The sequence below is a fragment of the Oncorhynchus kisutch genome, linkage group LG12 (genome assembly GCF_002021735.2).
Source record: "Oncorhynchus kisutch isolate 150728-3 linkage group LG12, Okis_V2, whole genome shotgun sequence".
In the NCBI taxonomy this organism is placed as follows: Eukaryota; Metazoa; Chordata; class Actinopteri; order Salmoniformes; family Salmonidae; genus Oncorhynchus; species Oncorhynchus kisutch.
Genome location: NC_034185.2, coordinates 9,511,495 through 9,528,357, shown reverse-complemented (window position 1 = coordinate 9,528,357; position 16,863 = coordinate 9,511,495). Strand labels below are relative to the sequence as shown.

The following is a 16,863-nucleotide window of genomic DNA, read 5'->3' as shown; positions in this document are numbered from 1 at the left end:
TAAAGATTTCAAATAGTCAGTTAAAGATTTCAAATAGTCAGTTAAAGATTTCAAATAGTCAGTTAAAGATTTGAAAAAGTCGGTTAAGATTTCAAAACTTTAAATGTTTATAGTATTTTTTATTATGTTATACCTATGGCTACGACAAATGCACTATAAAACACATGATTATTATATGATTCTTCCAGCCCCCAGATCCCCCTGGGCATCCTGAAGGAGAAGGCCATCAGTATGCTGACTGAGGCGGTGCAGGGAGGAGGCAGTCACATCAGAGACCCAGTAGGGGGCAGTGTGGAGTACCAGTTTGTCCCCATCCTCAAGCTGATTGGGACCCTGCTCATCATGGGGGTACTCACCAGCGAGGAGGTGAGGTTTAGTCCTGTCTGTGAAGATCAGTTGGTATGATGTGTGAGCGTGGCGCTAGCAAAGCCAAGGTTGTTTTCATTAGGAATGAAACGAAAGCAAATGGACTGGAACAGTTCTGCTTCAGTATGCTCTAATGAATACAACTCAGGGTTGTGGGTTTAATCCCTGCTGGGGTGACATCGACAAAAAATGTATGTACTGCATATACTGTAAGTAGCTTTGGATAAATATAGTGTCTGCTAAATAGCATATACAGGTTACTACCAAAATAAAGGAAACACAAACATGAAGTCTCTTAATAGGGTGTTGGGCCACCACGAACCAGAACAGCTTTAATGCACCTTGACATAGATTCTACAAGTGTCTGGAACTCTATTGGAGGGATACGACTCCATTCTTCCACGAGAAATTCCATCATTTGGTGTTTTGTTGATGGTGGTGGAAAACGCTGTCTGAGGCATCGCTCCAGAGCCTCCCATAAGTGTTCAATTGGGCTGAGATCTGGTGAATGAGACGGCCATTGCTTACGTCATTTTCTTGCTCATCAAACTCGTCGTTGGCCACTCGTGCCCTGTGGATGGGGGCATTGTCATCCTATGGGGGCATAGCCATGGTAGCCAAAATAATGGCCTGCAGCATTTTTATACATGACCCTAAGCATGATGGGATGTTAATTCCTTAATTAAGTCAGGAACCACACCTGTGTGGAAGCACCTGCTTTCAATATACTTTGTATCCCTCATTTACTCAGGTGTTTCCTTTATTTTGACAGTTATCTTTATTTGCATTAAATATGTGGCATGGTTTTTCATGTACTAGGTGAGGCTGATCCTCCTTCTCATCGATCCCAACGTGTTCGGGGATCCAGAAGATGAGGAGGCGAAGGTGGAGGAGGTAGAGGCAGCAGCAGGAGGAGGAGAGAAGGAGGAAGTGAGCAGCAACGAGGTGAAGGCCGTGGAGGCTGGTGAGGAGGAGACCAAGGAGGTCAAAATGTCTGTCAAGGGACTGCTGGAGAAGACACTGCCTGAGTCTGTCAAACGACAGGTAGGAGAGAGAGCCCACCCCCGCATACACACACATACACACACACACACACACACACCCTCAGTGTCTCACTCACTGGCAGAGTTGAAGCACCAGGTGTTCAGTCCTAGCTAAATGGACTGTTGATTGATGCCAAATAGTAAATTGGCTGACTACTCAATCACGTTAAATTTACCAGCAAAACGATAATCAGCAAAAACATCAAATGTTTTTGATCAGATTAAACAACTTGTTTAACACTATAACAGAATTGGTACGTCACATGTAAAACTGTATATGCAATACTGACAGAAATACCCCTCTCTACTAGGTAGCACTAACTTAATCTCTCTATGTTGGAATTAAAGAGCAATTCACAACTCAATTCAGAATTGAGCCCAACCCTGTTGTGTACTGTACTGCACTGTCCCGTCCGTGATCCAACATGATCTAACTCTCTACTAGATGTGTGAGCTGCTGCACTACTTCTGTGACTGTGAGTTGAAGCAGCGTATCGAGGCCATCGTGTCCTTCTCAGACAGCTTCGTGTCCAAGCTGCAGTACAACCAGAAGTTCAGGTACAACGAGTTGATGTTGGCCCTCAACATGTCTGCTGCCGTCACCGCCAAGAAGACCAAGGAGTTCAGATCCCCTCCTCAGGAGCAGGTACTGTTATAGTCGTTATTGTCATGTTGTTGTTGTTGTTGTTTATTTAGCAGAAAACTCTATTAAATCTTCATGGAACCGTCTCTCTGTCCCCGCTGTGCCTGGGAGTTGAGTAGAGGAACATTACTCAGCATAGAGAGAGAGAACACCTCACACACACCAACACGCTCCTGAGCACACACACACACACACACAACACACCATACACCATACACCACACACAAACAATACACACACCATACACCACACACACACACCACACACACACACACACACCACACACCACACACCATACACCACACACACACCACACACCATACACCACACACGCACACCACACACACAAACACACAATACATACCCACACACACACACCACACACACCATACACCACACACACACACACACACACCACACACACATACACCACACACCACACACACACACACCACACACCACACACACAAACACACACACAATACACACACACACCACACACACACGTCACACACCAATCAACGCACACCAAAAAGCTCTGTCTCACTTCAGAATCTGACATTTGTCCATAAACATCAAGTTTAGCCATTCATTCTGAATGGTTAAGGTAAGGGTTAAGGTTAGGGATTAAGGTTAGGGATAAGGATAGGGTTATGAATGGTTAAGGTTAGGGATAGGGTTATGAATGGTTAAGGTAAGGGTTAAGGTTTGGATAGGGTTATGAATGGTTAAGGTTAGGGATAGGGTTATGAATGGTTAAGGTAAGGGTTAAGGTTTGAGGTAGGGTTTTTAAACAAGTGCCTAGCACTGGGATTGAACATGCAACACTTGAAGCTGGGGCTCACTGACACTGGCTTTTCCTACATGTCTGACACACACAATACTCACATCACTAATCACGTCACTAATCACATCACGAATCACAAAGACCTCTTTACTTCTCTCCGTATTTTATTAAGAAGCAGTAGTGCCAAAGATAAAATCAAAACATTGGCCCTCATCCGGCAGGACGGGACTCAATTGAATTTATAGTGAATGTCTTTTATAGTTCGCATGTGCCTCTCCACATATAGCTAGCTGCCCTCTGTGTAGCAGACGTTTGGTCCAATGGCCATATTACCGTAGGGTGCCTCTTGGTAAATGGCTATCCTCACCGTAGGATGGCAATATATCCCCTTGTAGTATGCTCTGTAAATGATGTCCCCAAGCTAGAGGTGGGAAAACCATCCGTACCATTCTCCTCTTCATGGATCAAACAGACGTGATGTCATAGAGAATCTCCTGGCCAGTCTGACTCACAGTAATGATGCTGTGCTGTAGGGAATATATATTTCTCTCTCTCTCTCTCCTTTTATCTCTCTATCACTAACACACCTCACTCCATCCATATAGATCAACATCCTGTTGAACTTTGCTGCTGGGGAGGACTGTCCCTGTCCTGAAGAGATTCAGGAAGACCTCTACAGCTTCCATGATGAGCTGAGACTGCACTGTGGTACGATGTCCACGCAGACACACACACACTGACAGTTAAAAGACAAATCCTTACTTGAGATGCAGGAGCGTACAGTAACTCACAGATCTTCCATTGATGTTAATATCAATACATCATTTCAGTTATTAGATCAAAAGTTCATCCCAAATGTGCAATGTTTCCTTGCAGGACATGATGACTCTTGACAGGTTGCCTCCCACTGGGCACACACTGGTTCAACTCAATGTTGTTTCCACGTCATTTCAATGAAAGGACATTGAACCAACGTGGAATAAACGTTGAATTGATGTCAGTACCAAGTGGGATGTGTATTGATCATATAGGTTCACAGTTCAATATTGATTATATATGTTAAATGTAATTATAAACTCTTTAAGTTTACCTAAGAGTACTACATCAACCTCTATGTTCTCCCAGTCCTGCCCTTCATATTTCTCCCCGTCTCGGTCCCTGCAGGCATCCCGGTGGAGGAGGAGGAGGAGGAGGAAGACACGTCTATAAAGGGTCGTCTGCTGGCCATGCTCTATAAGATCAAGGGACCGCCCAAGAAACTAGAGGAGGAACCTACAGAGCAGGAACAGACTGCTCCCAGTAAGAGACTGCCAGGGTTGGCTTTAGGGCAGTTTTCAGATCAGTCAACTCAGACTGCTCCCAGTAAGATACTGCCAGGGTTGACTTTAGGGCAGTTTTCAGATCAGTCAATTCAGACTGCTCCCAGTAAGATACTGCCAGGGTTGGCTTTAGGGCAGTTTTCAGATCAGTCAATTCAGACTGCTCCCAGTAAGAGACTGCCAGGGTTGGCGTTAATGCAGTTTTCAGATCAGTCAACTCAGACTGCTCCCAGTAAGAGACTGCCAGGGTTGGCGTTAATGCAGTTTTCAGATCAGTCAATTCAGACTGCTCCCAGTAAGATACTGCCAGGGTTGGCTTTAGGGCAGTTTTCAGATCAGTCAATTCAGACTGCTCCCAGTAAGAGACTGCCAGGGTTGGTTTTAGGGCAGTTTTCAGATCAGTCAATTCAGACTGTTCCCAGTAAGAGACTGCCAGGGTTGGCGTTAATGCAGTTTTCAGATCAGTCAACTCAGACTGCTCCCAGTAAGAGACTGCCAGGGTTGGCGTTAATGCAGTTTTCAGATCAGTCAACTCAGACTGCTCCCATTAAGAGACTGCCAGGGTTGGCGTTAATGCAGTTTTCAGATCAGTCAACTCAGACTGCTCCCAGTAAGAGACTGCCAGGGTTGGTGTTAATGCAGTTTTCAGATCAGTCAACTCAGACTGCTCCCAGTAAGAGACTGCCAGGGTTGGCGTTAGTGCAGTTTTCAGATCAGTCAATTCAGACTGCTCCCAGTAAGATACTGCCAGGGTTGGCGTTAGGGCAGTTTTCAGATCAGTCAACTCAGACTGCTCCCAGTAAGAGACTGCCAGGGTTGGCGTTAATGCAGTTTTCAGATCAGTCAACTCAGACTGCTCCCAGTAAGAGACAGCCAGGGTTGGCGTTAATGTAGTTTTCAGATCAGTCAACTCAGACTGCTCCCAGTAAGAGACTGCCAGGGTTGGCGTTAGTGCAGTTTTCAGATCAGTCAATTCAGACTGCTCCCAGTAAGATACTGCCAGGGTTGGCGTTAGGGCAGTTTTCAGATCAGTCAATTCAGACTGCTCCCAGTAAGAGACTGCCAGGGTTGGCGTTAGTGCAGTTTTCAGATCAGTCAATTCAGGCTGCTCCCAGTAAGAGACTGCCAGGGTTGGCGTTAGTGCAGTTTTCAGATCAGTCAATTCAGACTGCTCCCAGTAAGATACTGCCAGGGTTGGCGTTAGGGCAGTTTTCAGATCAGTCAATTCAGGCTGCTCCCAGTAAGAGACTGCCAGGGTTGGCGTTAGTACAGTTTTCAGATCAGTCAATTCAGGCTGCTCCCAGTAAGATACTGCCAGGGTTGGCGTTAGTACAGTTTTCAGATCAGTCAATTCAGGCTGCTCCCAGTAAGAGACTGCCAGGGTTGGCTTTAGGGCAGTTTTCAGATCAGTCAATTCAGACTGCTCCCAGTAAGATACTGCCAGGGTTGGCGTTAGGGCAGTTTTCAGATCAGTCAACTCAGACTGCTCCCAGTAAGAGACTGCCAGGGTTGGCGTTAATGCAGTTTTCAGATCAGTCAACTCAGACTGCTCCCAGTAAGAGACTGCCAGGGTTGGCGTTAATGCAGTTTTCAGATCAGTCAACTCAGACTGCTCCCAGTAAGAGACAGCCAGGGTTGGCGTTAATGCAGTTTTCAGATCAGTCAACTCAGACTGCTCCCAGTAAGAGACTACCAGGGTTGGTGTGGGTGCAGTTTTCAGATCAGTCAATTCAGACTGCTCCCAGTAAGATACTGCCAGGGTTGGCGTTAGGGCAGTTTTCAGATCAGTCAATTCAGACTGCTCCCAGTAAGAGACTGCCAGGGTTGGCTTTAGTGCAGTTTTCAGATCAGTCAATTCAGACTGCTCCCAGTAAGAGACCGCCAGGGTTGGCTTTAGGGCAGTTTTCAGATCAGTCAATTCAGACTGCTCCCAGTAAGAGACTGCCAGGGTTGGCTTTAGGGCAGTTTTCAGATCAGTCAATTCAGACTGCTCCCAGTAAGATACTGCCAGGGTTGGCTTTAGGGCAGTTTTCAGATCAGTCAATTCAGACTGCTCCCAGTAAGAGACTGCCAGGGTTGGCGTTAATGCAGTTTTCAGATCATTCAACTCAGACTGCTCCAAGTAAGAGACTGCCAGGGTTGGCGTTAATGCAGTTTTCAGATCAGTCAACTCAGACTGCTCCCAGTAAGAGACTGCCAGGTTTGGCGTTAGTGCAGTTTTCAGATCAGTCAATTCAGACTGCTCCCAGTAAGATACTGCCAGGGTTGGCGTTAGGGCAGTTTTCAGATCAGTCAATTCAGACTGCTCCCAGTAAGAGACTGCCAGGGTTGGCGTTAGTGCAGTTTTCAGATCAGTCAATTCAGGCTGCTCCCAGTAAGAGACTGCCAGGGTTGGCGTTAGTGCAGTTTTCAGATCAGTCAATTCAGACTGCTCCCAGTAAGATACTGCCAGGGTTGGCGTTAGTGCAGTTTTCAGATCAGTCAATTCAGGCTGCTCCCAGTAAGAGACTGCCAGGGTTGGCGTTAGTACAGTTTTCAGATCAGTCAATTCAGGCTGCTCCCAGTAAGATACTGCCAGGGTTGGCGTTAGTACAGTTTTCAGATCAGTCAATTCAGGCTGCTCCCAGTAAGAGACTGCCAGGGTTGGCGTTAGTACAGTTTTCAGATCAGTCAATTCAGGCTGCTCCCAGTAAGAGACTGCCAGGGTTGGCTTTAGGGCAGTTTTCAGATCAGTCAATTCAGACTGCTCCCAGTAAGATACTGCCAGGGTTGGCTTTAGGGCAGTTTTCAGATCAGTCAATTCAGACTGCTCCCAGTAAGATACTGCCAGGGTTGGCTTTAGGGCAGTTTTCAGATCAGTCAATTCAGACTGCTCCCAGTAAGAGACTGCCAGGGTTGGCGTTAATGCAGTTTTCAGATCAGTCAATTCAGACTGCTCCCAGTAAGAGACTGCCAGGGTTGGCGTTAGGGCAGTTTTCAGATCAGTCAATTCAGACTGCTCCCAGTAAGAGACTGCCAGGGTTGGCGTTAGTGCAGTTTTCAGATCAGTCAATTCAGACTGCTCCCAGTAAGAGACTGCCAGGGTTGGCGTTAGTGCAGTTTTCAGATCAGTCAATTCAGACTGCTCCCAGTAAGAGACTGCCAGGGTTGGCGTTAGTGCAGTTTTCAGATCAGTCAATTCAGGCTGCTCCCAGTAAGAGACTGCCAGGGTTGGCGTTAGTACAGTTTTCAGATCAGTCAATTCAGGCTGCTCCCAGTAAGATACTGCCAGGGTTGGCGTTAGTACAGTTTTCAGATCAGTCAATTCAGGCTGCTCCCAGTAAGAGACTGCCAGGGTTGGCGTTAGTACAGTTTTCAGATCAGTCAATTCAGGCTGCTCCCAGTAAGAGACTGCCAGGGTTGGCGTTAGTACAGTTTTCAGATCAGTCAATTCAGGCTGCTCCCAGTAAGAGACTGCCAGGGTTGGCCTTAATGCAGTTTTCAGATCAGTCAACTCAGACTGCTCCCAGTAAGAGACTGCCAGGGTTGGCGTTAATGCAGTTTTCAGATCAGTCAACTCAGACTGCTCCCAGTAAGAGACTGCCAGGGTTGGCGTTAATGCAGTTTTCAGATCAGTCAACTCAGACTGCTCCCAGTAAGAGACTGCCAGGGTTGGCGTTAGTGCAGTTTTCAGATCAGTCAATTCAGACTGCTCCCAGTAAGATACTGCCAGGGTTGGCGTTAGGGCAGTTTTCAGATCAGTCAATTCAGACTGCTCCCAGTAAGAGACTGCCAGGGTTGGCGTTAGTGCAGTTTTCAGATCAGTCAATTCAGGCTGCTCCCAGTAAGAGACTGCCAGGGTTGGCGTTAGTGCAGTTTTCAGATCAGTCAAAGTCAGACTGCTCCCAGTAAGATACTGCCAGGGTTGGCGTTAGGGCAGTTTTCAGATCAGTCAATTCAGGCTGCTCCCAGTAAGAGACTGCCAGGGTTGGCATTAGTACAGTTTTCAGATCAGTCAATTCAGGCTGCTCCCAGTAAGATACTGCCAGGGTTGGTGTTAGTACAGTTTTCAGATCAGTCAATTCAGGCTGCTCCCAGTAAGAGACTGCCAGGGTTGGCGTTAGTACAGTTTTCAGATCAGTCAATTCAGGCTGCTCCCAGTAAGAGACTGCCAGGGTTGGCGTTAGGGCAGTTTTCAGATCAGTCAACTCAGGCTGCTCCCAGTAAGAGACTGCCAGGGTTGGCGTTAGTGCAGTTTTCAGATCAGTCAATTCAGACTGCTCCCAGTAAGAGACTGCCAGGGTTGGCGTTAGTGCAGTTTTCAGATCAGTCAATTCAGACTGCTCCCAGTAAGAGACTGCCAGGTTTGGCGTTAGTGCAGTTTTCAGATCAGTCAATTCAGACTGATCCCAGTAAGAGACTGCCAGGGTTGGCGTTAGTACAGTTTTCAGTTCAGTCAATTCAGACTGCTTCCAGTAAGAGACTGCCAGGGTTGGCGTTAATGCAGTTTTCAGATCAGTGAACTCAGACTGCTCCCAGTAAGAGACTGCCAGGGTTGGCGTTAATGCAGTTTTCAGATCAGTCAATTCAGGTTGCTCCCAGTAAGAGACTGCCAGGGTTGGCATTAATGCAGTTTTCAGATCAGTCAATTCAGACTGCTCCCAGTAAGAGACTGCCAGGGTTGGCGTTAATGCAGTTTTCAGATCAGTCAATTCAGGCTGCTCCCAGTAAGAGACTGCCAGGGTTGGCGTTAATGCAGTTTTCAGATCAGTCAATTCAGGCTGCTCCCAGTAAGAGACTGCCAGGGTTGGCATTAGGGCAGTTTTCAGATCAGTCAATTCAGGCTGCTCCCAGTAAGAGACTGCCAGGGTTGGCGTTAGTACAGTTTTCAGATCAGTCAATTCAGGTTGCTCCCAGTAAGATACTGCCAGGGTTGGCGTTAGTACCGTTTTCAGATCAGTCAATTCAGACTGCTCCCAGTAAGAGACTGCCAGGGTTGGCGTTAATGCAGTTTTCAGATCAGTCAACTCAGACTGCTCCCAGTAAGAGACTGCCAGGGTTGGCGTTAGTGCAGTTTTCAGATCAGTCAATTCAGACTGCTCCCAGTAAGAGACTGCCACGGTTGGCGTTAGTGCAGTTTTCAGATCAGTCAATTCAGACTGCTCCCAGTAAGATACTGCCAGGGTTGGCGTTAATGCAGTTTTCAGATCAGTCAATTCAGACTGCTCCCAGTAAGAGACTGCCAGGGTTGGCGTTAATGCAGTTTTCAGATCAGTCAATTCAGACTGCTCCCAGTAAGAGACTGCCAGGGTTGGCGTTAGTGCAGTTTTCAGATCAGTCAATTCAGACTGCTCCCAGTAAGAGACTGCCAGGGTTGGCGTTAGTGCAGTTTTCAGATCAGTCAATTCAGACTGCTCCCAGGAAGAGACTGCCAGGGTTGGCGTTAGGGCAGTTTTCAGATCAGTCAATTCAGGCTGCTCCCAGTAAGAGACTGCCAGGGTTGGCGTTAGGGCAGTTTTCAGATCAGTCAACTCAGGCTGCTCCCAGTAAGAGACTGCCAGGGTTGGCGTTAGGGCAGTTTTCAGATCAGTCAATTCAGACTGCTCCCAGTAAGAGACTGCCAGGGTTGGCGTTAGTGCAGTTTTCAGATCAGTCAATTCAGACTGCTCCCAGTAAGAGACTGCCACGGTTGGCGTTAGTGCAGTTTTCAGATCAGTCAATTCAGACTGCTCCCAGTAAGATACTGCCAGGGTTGGCGTTAATGCAGTTTTCAGATCAGTCAATTCAGACTGCTCCCAGTAAGATACTGCCAGGGTTGGCGTTAATGCAGTTTTCAGATCAGTCAATTCAGGCTGCTCCCAGTAAGATACTGCCAGGGTTGGCGTTAATGCAGTTTTCAGATCAGTCAATTCAGACTGCTCCCAGTAAGAGACTGCCAGGGTTGGCGTTAATGCAGTTTTCAGATCAGTCAATTCAGACTGCTCCCAGTAAGAGACTGCCAGGGTTGGCGTTAATGCAGTTTTCAGATCAGTCAATTCAGACTGCTCCCAGTAAGAGACTGCCAGGGTTGGCGTTAGTGCAGTTTTCAGATCAGTCAATTCAGACTGCTCCCAGTAAGAGACTGCCAGGGTTGGCGTTAGTGCAGTTTTCAGATCAGTCAATTCAGACTGCTCCCAGGAAGAGACTGCCAGGGTTGGCGTTAGGGCAGTTTTCAGATCAGTCAATTCAGGCTGCTCCCAGTAAGAGACTGCCAGGGTTGGCGTTAGGGCAGTTTTCAGATCAGTCAACTCAGGCTGCTCCCAGTAAGAGACTGCCAGGGTTGGCGTTAGGGCAGTTTTCAGATCAGTCAATTCAGACTGCTCCCAGTAAGAGACTGCCAGGGTTGGCGTTAGTGCAGTTTTCAGATCAGTCAATTCAGACTTCTCCCAGTAAGAGACTGCCAGGGTTGGCGTTAGTGCAGTTTTCAGATCAGTCAATTCAGACTTCTCCCAGTAAGAGACTGCCAGGGTTGGCGTTAGTGCAGTTTTCAGATCAGTCAATTCAGACTGCTCCCAGTAAGAGACTGCCAGGGTTGGCGTTAGTACAGTTTTCAGTTCAGTCAATTCAGACTGCTCCCAGTAAGAGACTGCCAGGGTTGGCGTTAATGCAGTTTTCAGATCAGTCAATTCAGACTGCTCCCAGTAAGATACTGCCAGGGTTGGCGTTAATGCAGTTTTCAGATCAGTCAATTCAGGCTGCTCCCAGTAAGATACTGCCAGGGTTGGCGTTAATGCAGTTTTCAGATCAGTCAATTCAGACTGCTCCCAGTAAGAGACTGCCAGGGTTGGCGTTAATGCAGTTTTCAGATCAGTCAATTCAGACTGCTCCCAGTAAGAGACTGCCAGGGTTGGCGTTAATGCAGTTTTCAGATCAGTCAATTCAGAGAGCTCCCAGTAAGAGACTGCCAGGGTTGGCTTTAGTGCAGTTTTCAGATCAGTCAATTCAGACTGCTCCCAGGAAGAGACTGCCAGGGTTGGCTTTAGTGCAGTTTTCAGATCAGTCAATTCAGACTGCTCCAAGGAAGAGACTGCCAGGGTTGGCTTTAGTGCAGTTTTCAGATCAGTCAATTCAGACTGCTCCCAGGAAGAGACTGCCAGGGTTGGCGTTAGTGCAGTTTTCAGATCAGTCAACTCAGACTGCTCCTAGTAAGGTACTGCCAGGGTTGGCGTTAATGCAGTTTTCAGATCAGTCAATTCAGACTGCTCCCAGGAAGAGACTGCCAGGGTTGGCTTTAGTGCAGTTTTCAGATCAGTCAACTCAGGCTGCTCCCAGGAAGAGACTGTCTAGGAAAAGGCATGTTTCCCACTTGTCATTGCCCTTCAGGAGTGTTAAAGGGTAGGAAAAGAGGGAACATCTCTTTCTATCTCTCTGTCTGAAGATGATACATTAACATTCATTTCCGTGATATATGTTCATCAGACAGACATTAAAACACCCTTGTCACTCACCTGATCGTCTGGCAGGACTGAGTTGAATTGCAAAGGTGGGCTCTATAGGTTCACACTGCAATACTAAAGAGTTGCCTACTTATAGTCATGATAAGATCCCTGTCGGTTTTCAGTGTTAAACCTCATATTGACCTCACTGATGTAAGCCGATATACTTATTCTGTAACACATCAAATCAGAGTTTATTTGCCACCGACTCCAACGTGTAGTAGACCTTAACGGGAAATGCTTTCTTACAAGCCCTTAATCAACAGTGCAGTTCAAGAGACATCTGTAACTTTTGTATGGTTCCTCCACAACAACACAAAGGTCTACAACAAAACCCCAGTCTGTTCTCTGCAGCTCACTAACACAACTCCACGGCACCAATCCAGAGGTTTACACCGGAGGAAACTTCCTCTCGCTGTTATTTAGCTGAACGCAAAACCCTCGTTAGAAGTCAGGCAGCTAAAATGTTTTTGGACAGCCTCACTTCTGAACCAGGTGCAGACAGATTGTACTCTGTGTGTGTGTGTGTGTGTGTGTGTGTGTGTGTGTGTGTGTGTGTGTGTGTGTGTGTGTGTGTGTGTGTGTGTGTGTGTGTGTGTGTGTGTGTGTGTGTGTGTGTGTGTGTGTGTGCTCTGTGACTCCCGGGGTAGGGTTCTGGCTGTCAACTAGCTTTCATGTACTATATCAGACCCTCTAAAACAACACATTTCACTGAACCTATCCCGTGTATGTGGCAGAATACATATATTTACAGAAATGTAATGTACATAACTGCAAGTAGTGATGGTTTACTTGGGAAGAGATTGTTCAGTTTGTCTCCCCAGTACCCACTTTATGAGAATCAGAGGTTTGATGGGCAATCACATGTTGTGCACCATCCTGATATAATGTCCAATATCTGTTGAGGGAGACTTCTAATGGGGAGGTACTTAACATTCTTGTCTAGTCCAGCATCATTGACTTAATTAGAAAACGTTTAGGGGAAGTTTTATAGAGTTAATGAGAAAGAGAGAAAGGGAACGTTTCACATGAGGATGAAGGGGGAATTCAGGGTGTTTAGGAAGTCTATATTTAGAGAGAGGAAGGTAGGAGAGGGGATAGGAGATGTGGGGAGAGGGGATGTAGGGGAGGGTGGGGAGAGGAGAGGTTTGAGAGGAGAGGGGTGAGGAAGTGGGGAGAGGAGAGGTAGGGGAGGTGGGGAGAGGAGAGGTAGGGAGAGGAGATGTAGGGGAGGTGGGGAGAGGAGAGGTAGGGGAGGTGGGGAGAGGAGAGGTAGGGGAGAGGAGAGGAGAGGAGATGTAGGGGAGGTGGGGAGAGGAGATGTAGGGGAGGTGGGAGAGGAGAGGTAGGGGAGGTGGGAGAGGAGAGGAGAGGAGAGGTGGGGGAGGTGGGGAGAGGAGATGTAGGGGAGGTGGGAGAGGAGATGTAGGGGAGGTGGGAGAGGAGAGGTGGGGAGAGGAGAGGAGAGGAGAGGAGAGGAGAGGTGGGGAGAGGAGAGTGGGGAGAGGAGAGTGGGGAGAGGAGATGTAGGGGAGGTGAGGAGAGGAAAGGAGAGGTAGGGAGATGAGATGAGAATAAAGGAAAGTGGAATAGAAGAAAGAGCAGCAGTGTGTGTGTTATAGAGGGTATGTGTTTGTATGTGTGTGTGCATGCATGTGTGTGTGTTTATGTATGTGTGTGCATGTGTGTGTGTGTATGTGTGTATCTAGCCAAGCTGAAAGATCTTCCAGACCAGGACTAGCTGGGCTCAGGAGTAAACTGGATGTATTTGCTGTGTTTTAGTCATGATATTACTAATATACAGGGCCATAACTCACTTCAATCATTTCTACACATTTTGGCATGGGGATGGAGAGACAAATGTGCAGTTTTACAGCTAATATCCTGCAGTTCTACACATTTTGGCATGGGGATGGAGAGACAAATGTGCAGTTTTACAGCTAATATCCTGCAGTTCTACACGTTGCCATGACTTGCCTTGTTAATAGGATATCTGAGTGAGAGTGACTGACACAATCAATGGGGGCCCCCTGTAGGCCACGATTACTACAAGTTTAGATAAATCACATCAAATGTTATTTGTTACATGCGCCGAATATAACAGGTGTAGTAGATCTTACAGTGAAATGCTGAATACAACAGATGTAGTAGATCTTACAGTGAAATGCTGAATACAACAGGTGTAGTAGATCTCACAGTGAAATGCTGAATACAACAGGTGTAGTAGACCTCACAGTGAAATGCTGATACAACAGGTGTAGTAGACCTCACAGTGAAATGCTGAATACAACAGGTGTAGTAGACCTCACAGTGAAATGCTGAATACAACAGGTGTAGTAGACCTTACAGTGAAATGCTGAATACAACAGGTGTAGTAGACCTCACAGTGAAATGCTGAATACAACAGGTGTAGTAGACCTTACAGTGAAATGCTTACTTACAAGCCCTTAACCAACAACGGCTTTAAGAAGTTTTAAGAAAAAAGTGTAACAATTATAAGTAAAAAATAAAAAGTAACAAATAATTAAACAGCAGCAGTAAAATAACAACAGTGAGGCTTTATACAGGGGGTACCAGTACAGAGTCAATGTGGAGGCTATATACAGGGGGTACCGGTACAGAGTCAATGTGGAGGCTATATACAGGGGGTACCAGTACAGAGTCAATGTGGAGGCTATATACAGGGGGTACCGGTACAGAGTCAATGTGGAGGCTATATACAGGGGGTACCGGTACAGAGTCAATGTGGAGGCTATATACAGGGGGTACCAGTACAGAGTCAATGTGGAGGCTATATACAGGTGGGGTACCAGTACAGAGTCAATGTGGAGGCTATATACAGGTGGGGTACCAGTACAGAGTCAATGTGGAGGCTATATACAGGGGGTACCGGTACAGAGTCAATGTGGAGGCTATATACAGGGGGTACCGGTACAGAGTCAATGTGGAGGCTTTATACAGGGGGTACCAGTACAGAGTCAATGTGGAGGCTATATACAGGGGGGTACCAGTACAGAGTCAATGTGGAGGCTATATACATGGGGTACCAGTACAGAGTCAATGTGGAGGCTATATACAGGGGGTACCAGTACAGAGTCAATGTGGAGGCTATATACAGGTGGTACCAGTACAGAGTCAATGTGGAGGCTATATACAGGGGGTACCGGTACAGAGTCAATGTGGAGGCTATATACAGGGGGTACCGGTACAGAGTCAATGTGGAGGCTATATACAGGGGGGGTACCAGTACAGAGTCAATGTGGAGGCTATATACAGGGGGTACCAGTACAGAGTCAATGTGGAGGCTATATACAGGGGGTACCGGTACAGAGTCAATGTGGAGGCTATATACAGGGGGGGTACCAGTACAGAGTCAATGTGGAGACTATATACAGGGGGTACCAGTACAGAGTCAATGTGGAGGCTATATACAGGGGGGTACCAGTACAGAGTCAATGTGGAGGCTATATACAGGGGGTACCGGTACAGAGTCAATGTGGAGGCTATATACAGGGGGGGGTACCAGTACAGAGTCAATGTGGAGGCTATATACAGGGGGGGTACCAGTACAGAGTCAATGTGGAGGCTATATACAGGGGGTACCGGTACAGAGTCAATGTGGAGGCTATATACAGGGGGTACCAGTACAGAGTCAATGTGGAGGCTATATACAGGGGGTACCGGTACAGAGTCAATGTGGAGGCTATATACAGGGGGTACCAGTACAGAGTCAATGTGGAGGCTATATACAGGGGGTACCAGTACAGAGTCAATGTGGAGGCTATATACAGGTGGTACCGGTACAGAGTCAATGTGGAGGCTATATACAGGTGGTACCGGTACAGAGTCAATGTGGAGGCTATATACAGGGGGTACCAGTACAGAGTCAATGTGGAGGCTATATACAGGGGGTACCAGTACAGAGTCAATGTGGAGGCTATATACAGGGGGTACCGGTACAGAGTCAATGTGGAGGCTATATACAGGGGGTACCAGTACAGAGTCAATGTGAGGCTATATACAGGGGGTACCGGTACAGAGTCAATGTGGAGGCTATATACAGGGGGTACCAGTACAGAGTCAATGTGGAGGCTATATACAGGGGGTACCAGTACAGAGTCAATGTGGAGGCTATATACAGGGGGTACCGGTACAGAGTCAATGTGGAGGCTATATACAGGGGGTACCAGTACAGAGTCAATGTGGAGGCTATATAACAGGGGGTACCAGTACAGAGTCAATGTGGAGGTTATATACAGGGGGTACCGGTACAGAGTCAATGTGGAGGCTATATACAGGGGGTACCAGTACAGAGTCAATGTGGAGGTTATATACAGGGGGTACCAGTACAGAGTCAATGTGGAGGCTATATACAGGGGGTACCGGTACAGAGTCAATGTGGAGGCTATATACAGGGGGTACCAGTACAGAGTCAATGTGGAGGCTATATACAGGGGGTACCGTACAGAGTCAATGTGGAGGCTATATACAAGGGGGTACCAGTACAGAGTCAATGTGGAGGCTATATACAGGGGTACCAGTACAGAGTCAATGTGGAGCTATATACAGGGGGTACCGTACAGAGTCAATGTGGAGGCTATATACAGGGGGTAACCAGTACAGAGTCAATGTGGAGGCTATATACAGGGGGTACCGGTACAGAGTCAATGTGGAGGTTATATACAGGGGGTACCAGTACAGAGTCAATGTGGAGGCTATATACAGGGGGTACCAGTACAGAGTCAATGTGGAGGCTATATACAGGGGGTACCGGTACAGAGTCAATGTGGAGGCTATATACAGGGGGTACCGGTACAGAGTCAATGTGGAGGCTATATACAGGGGGTACCGGTACAGAGTCAATGTGGAGGCTATATACAGGGGGTACCGGTACAGAGTCAATGTGGAGGCTATATACAGGGGGTACCGGTACAGAGTCAATGTGGAGGCTATATACAGGGGGTACCGGTACAGAGTCAATGTGGAGGCTATATACAGGGGGTACCGGTACAGAGTCAATGTGGAGGCTATATACAGGGGGTACCGGTACAGAGTCAATGTGGAGGCTATATACAGGGGGTACCGGTACAGAGTCAATGTGGAGGCTATATACAGGGGGTACCGGTACAGAGTCAATGTGGAGGCTATATACAGGGGGTACCGGTACAGAGTCAATGTGGAGGCTATATACAGGGGGTACCAGTACAGAGTCAATGTGGAGGCTATATACAGGGGGTACCGGTACAGAGTC

The 16,863-nt window shown here is 47.3% G+C and overlaps 1 pseudogene across 1 annotated transcript in view; it reads left to right on the top strand.

Moving 5' to 3' along the window:
* LOC109866445 (ryanodine receptor 3-like) overlaps positions 1-16,863 on the top strand; it is a 264,698-nt pseudogene that overhangs the window by 139,237 nt on the left and 108,598 nt on the right. Inside the window, exons 37-41 of the transcript XR_004212016.1 lie at positions 189-366; positions 1,186-1,410; positions 1,855-2,055; positions 3,445-3,547; positions 4,004-4,138. The product of XR_004212016.1 is annotated as a ryanodine receptor 3-like (transcript). The remainder of the gene's footprint in view (positions 1-188; positions 367-1,185; positions 1,411-1,854; positions 2,056-3,444; positions 3,548-4,003; positions 4,139-16,863) is intronic.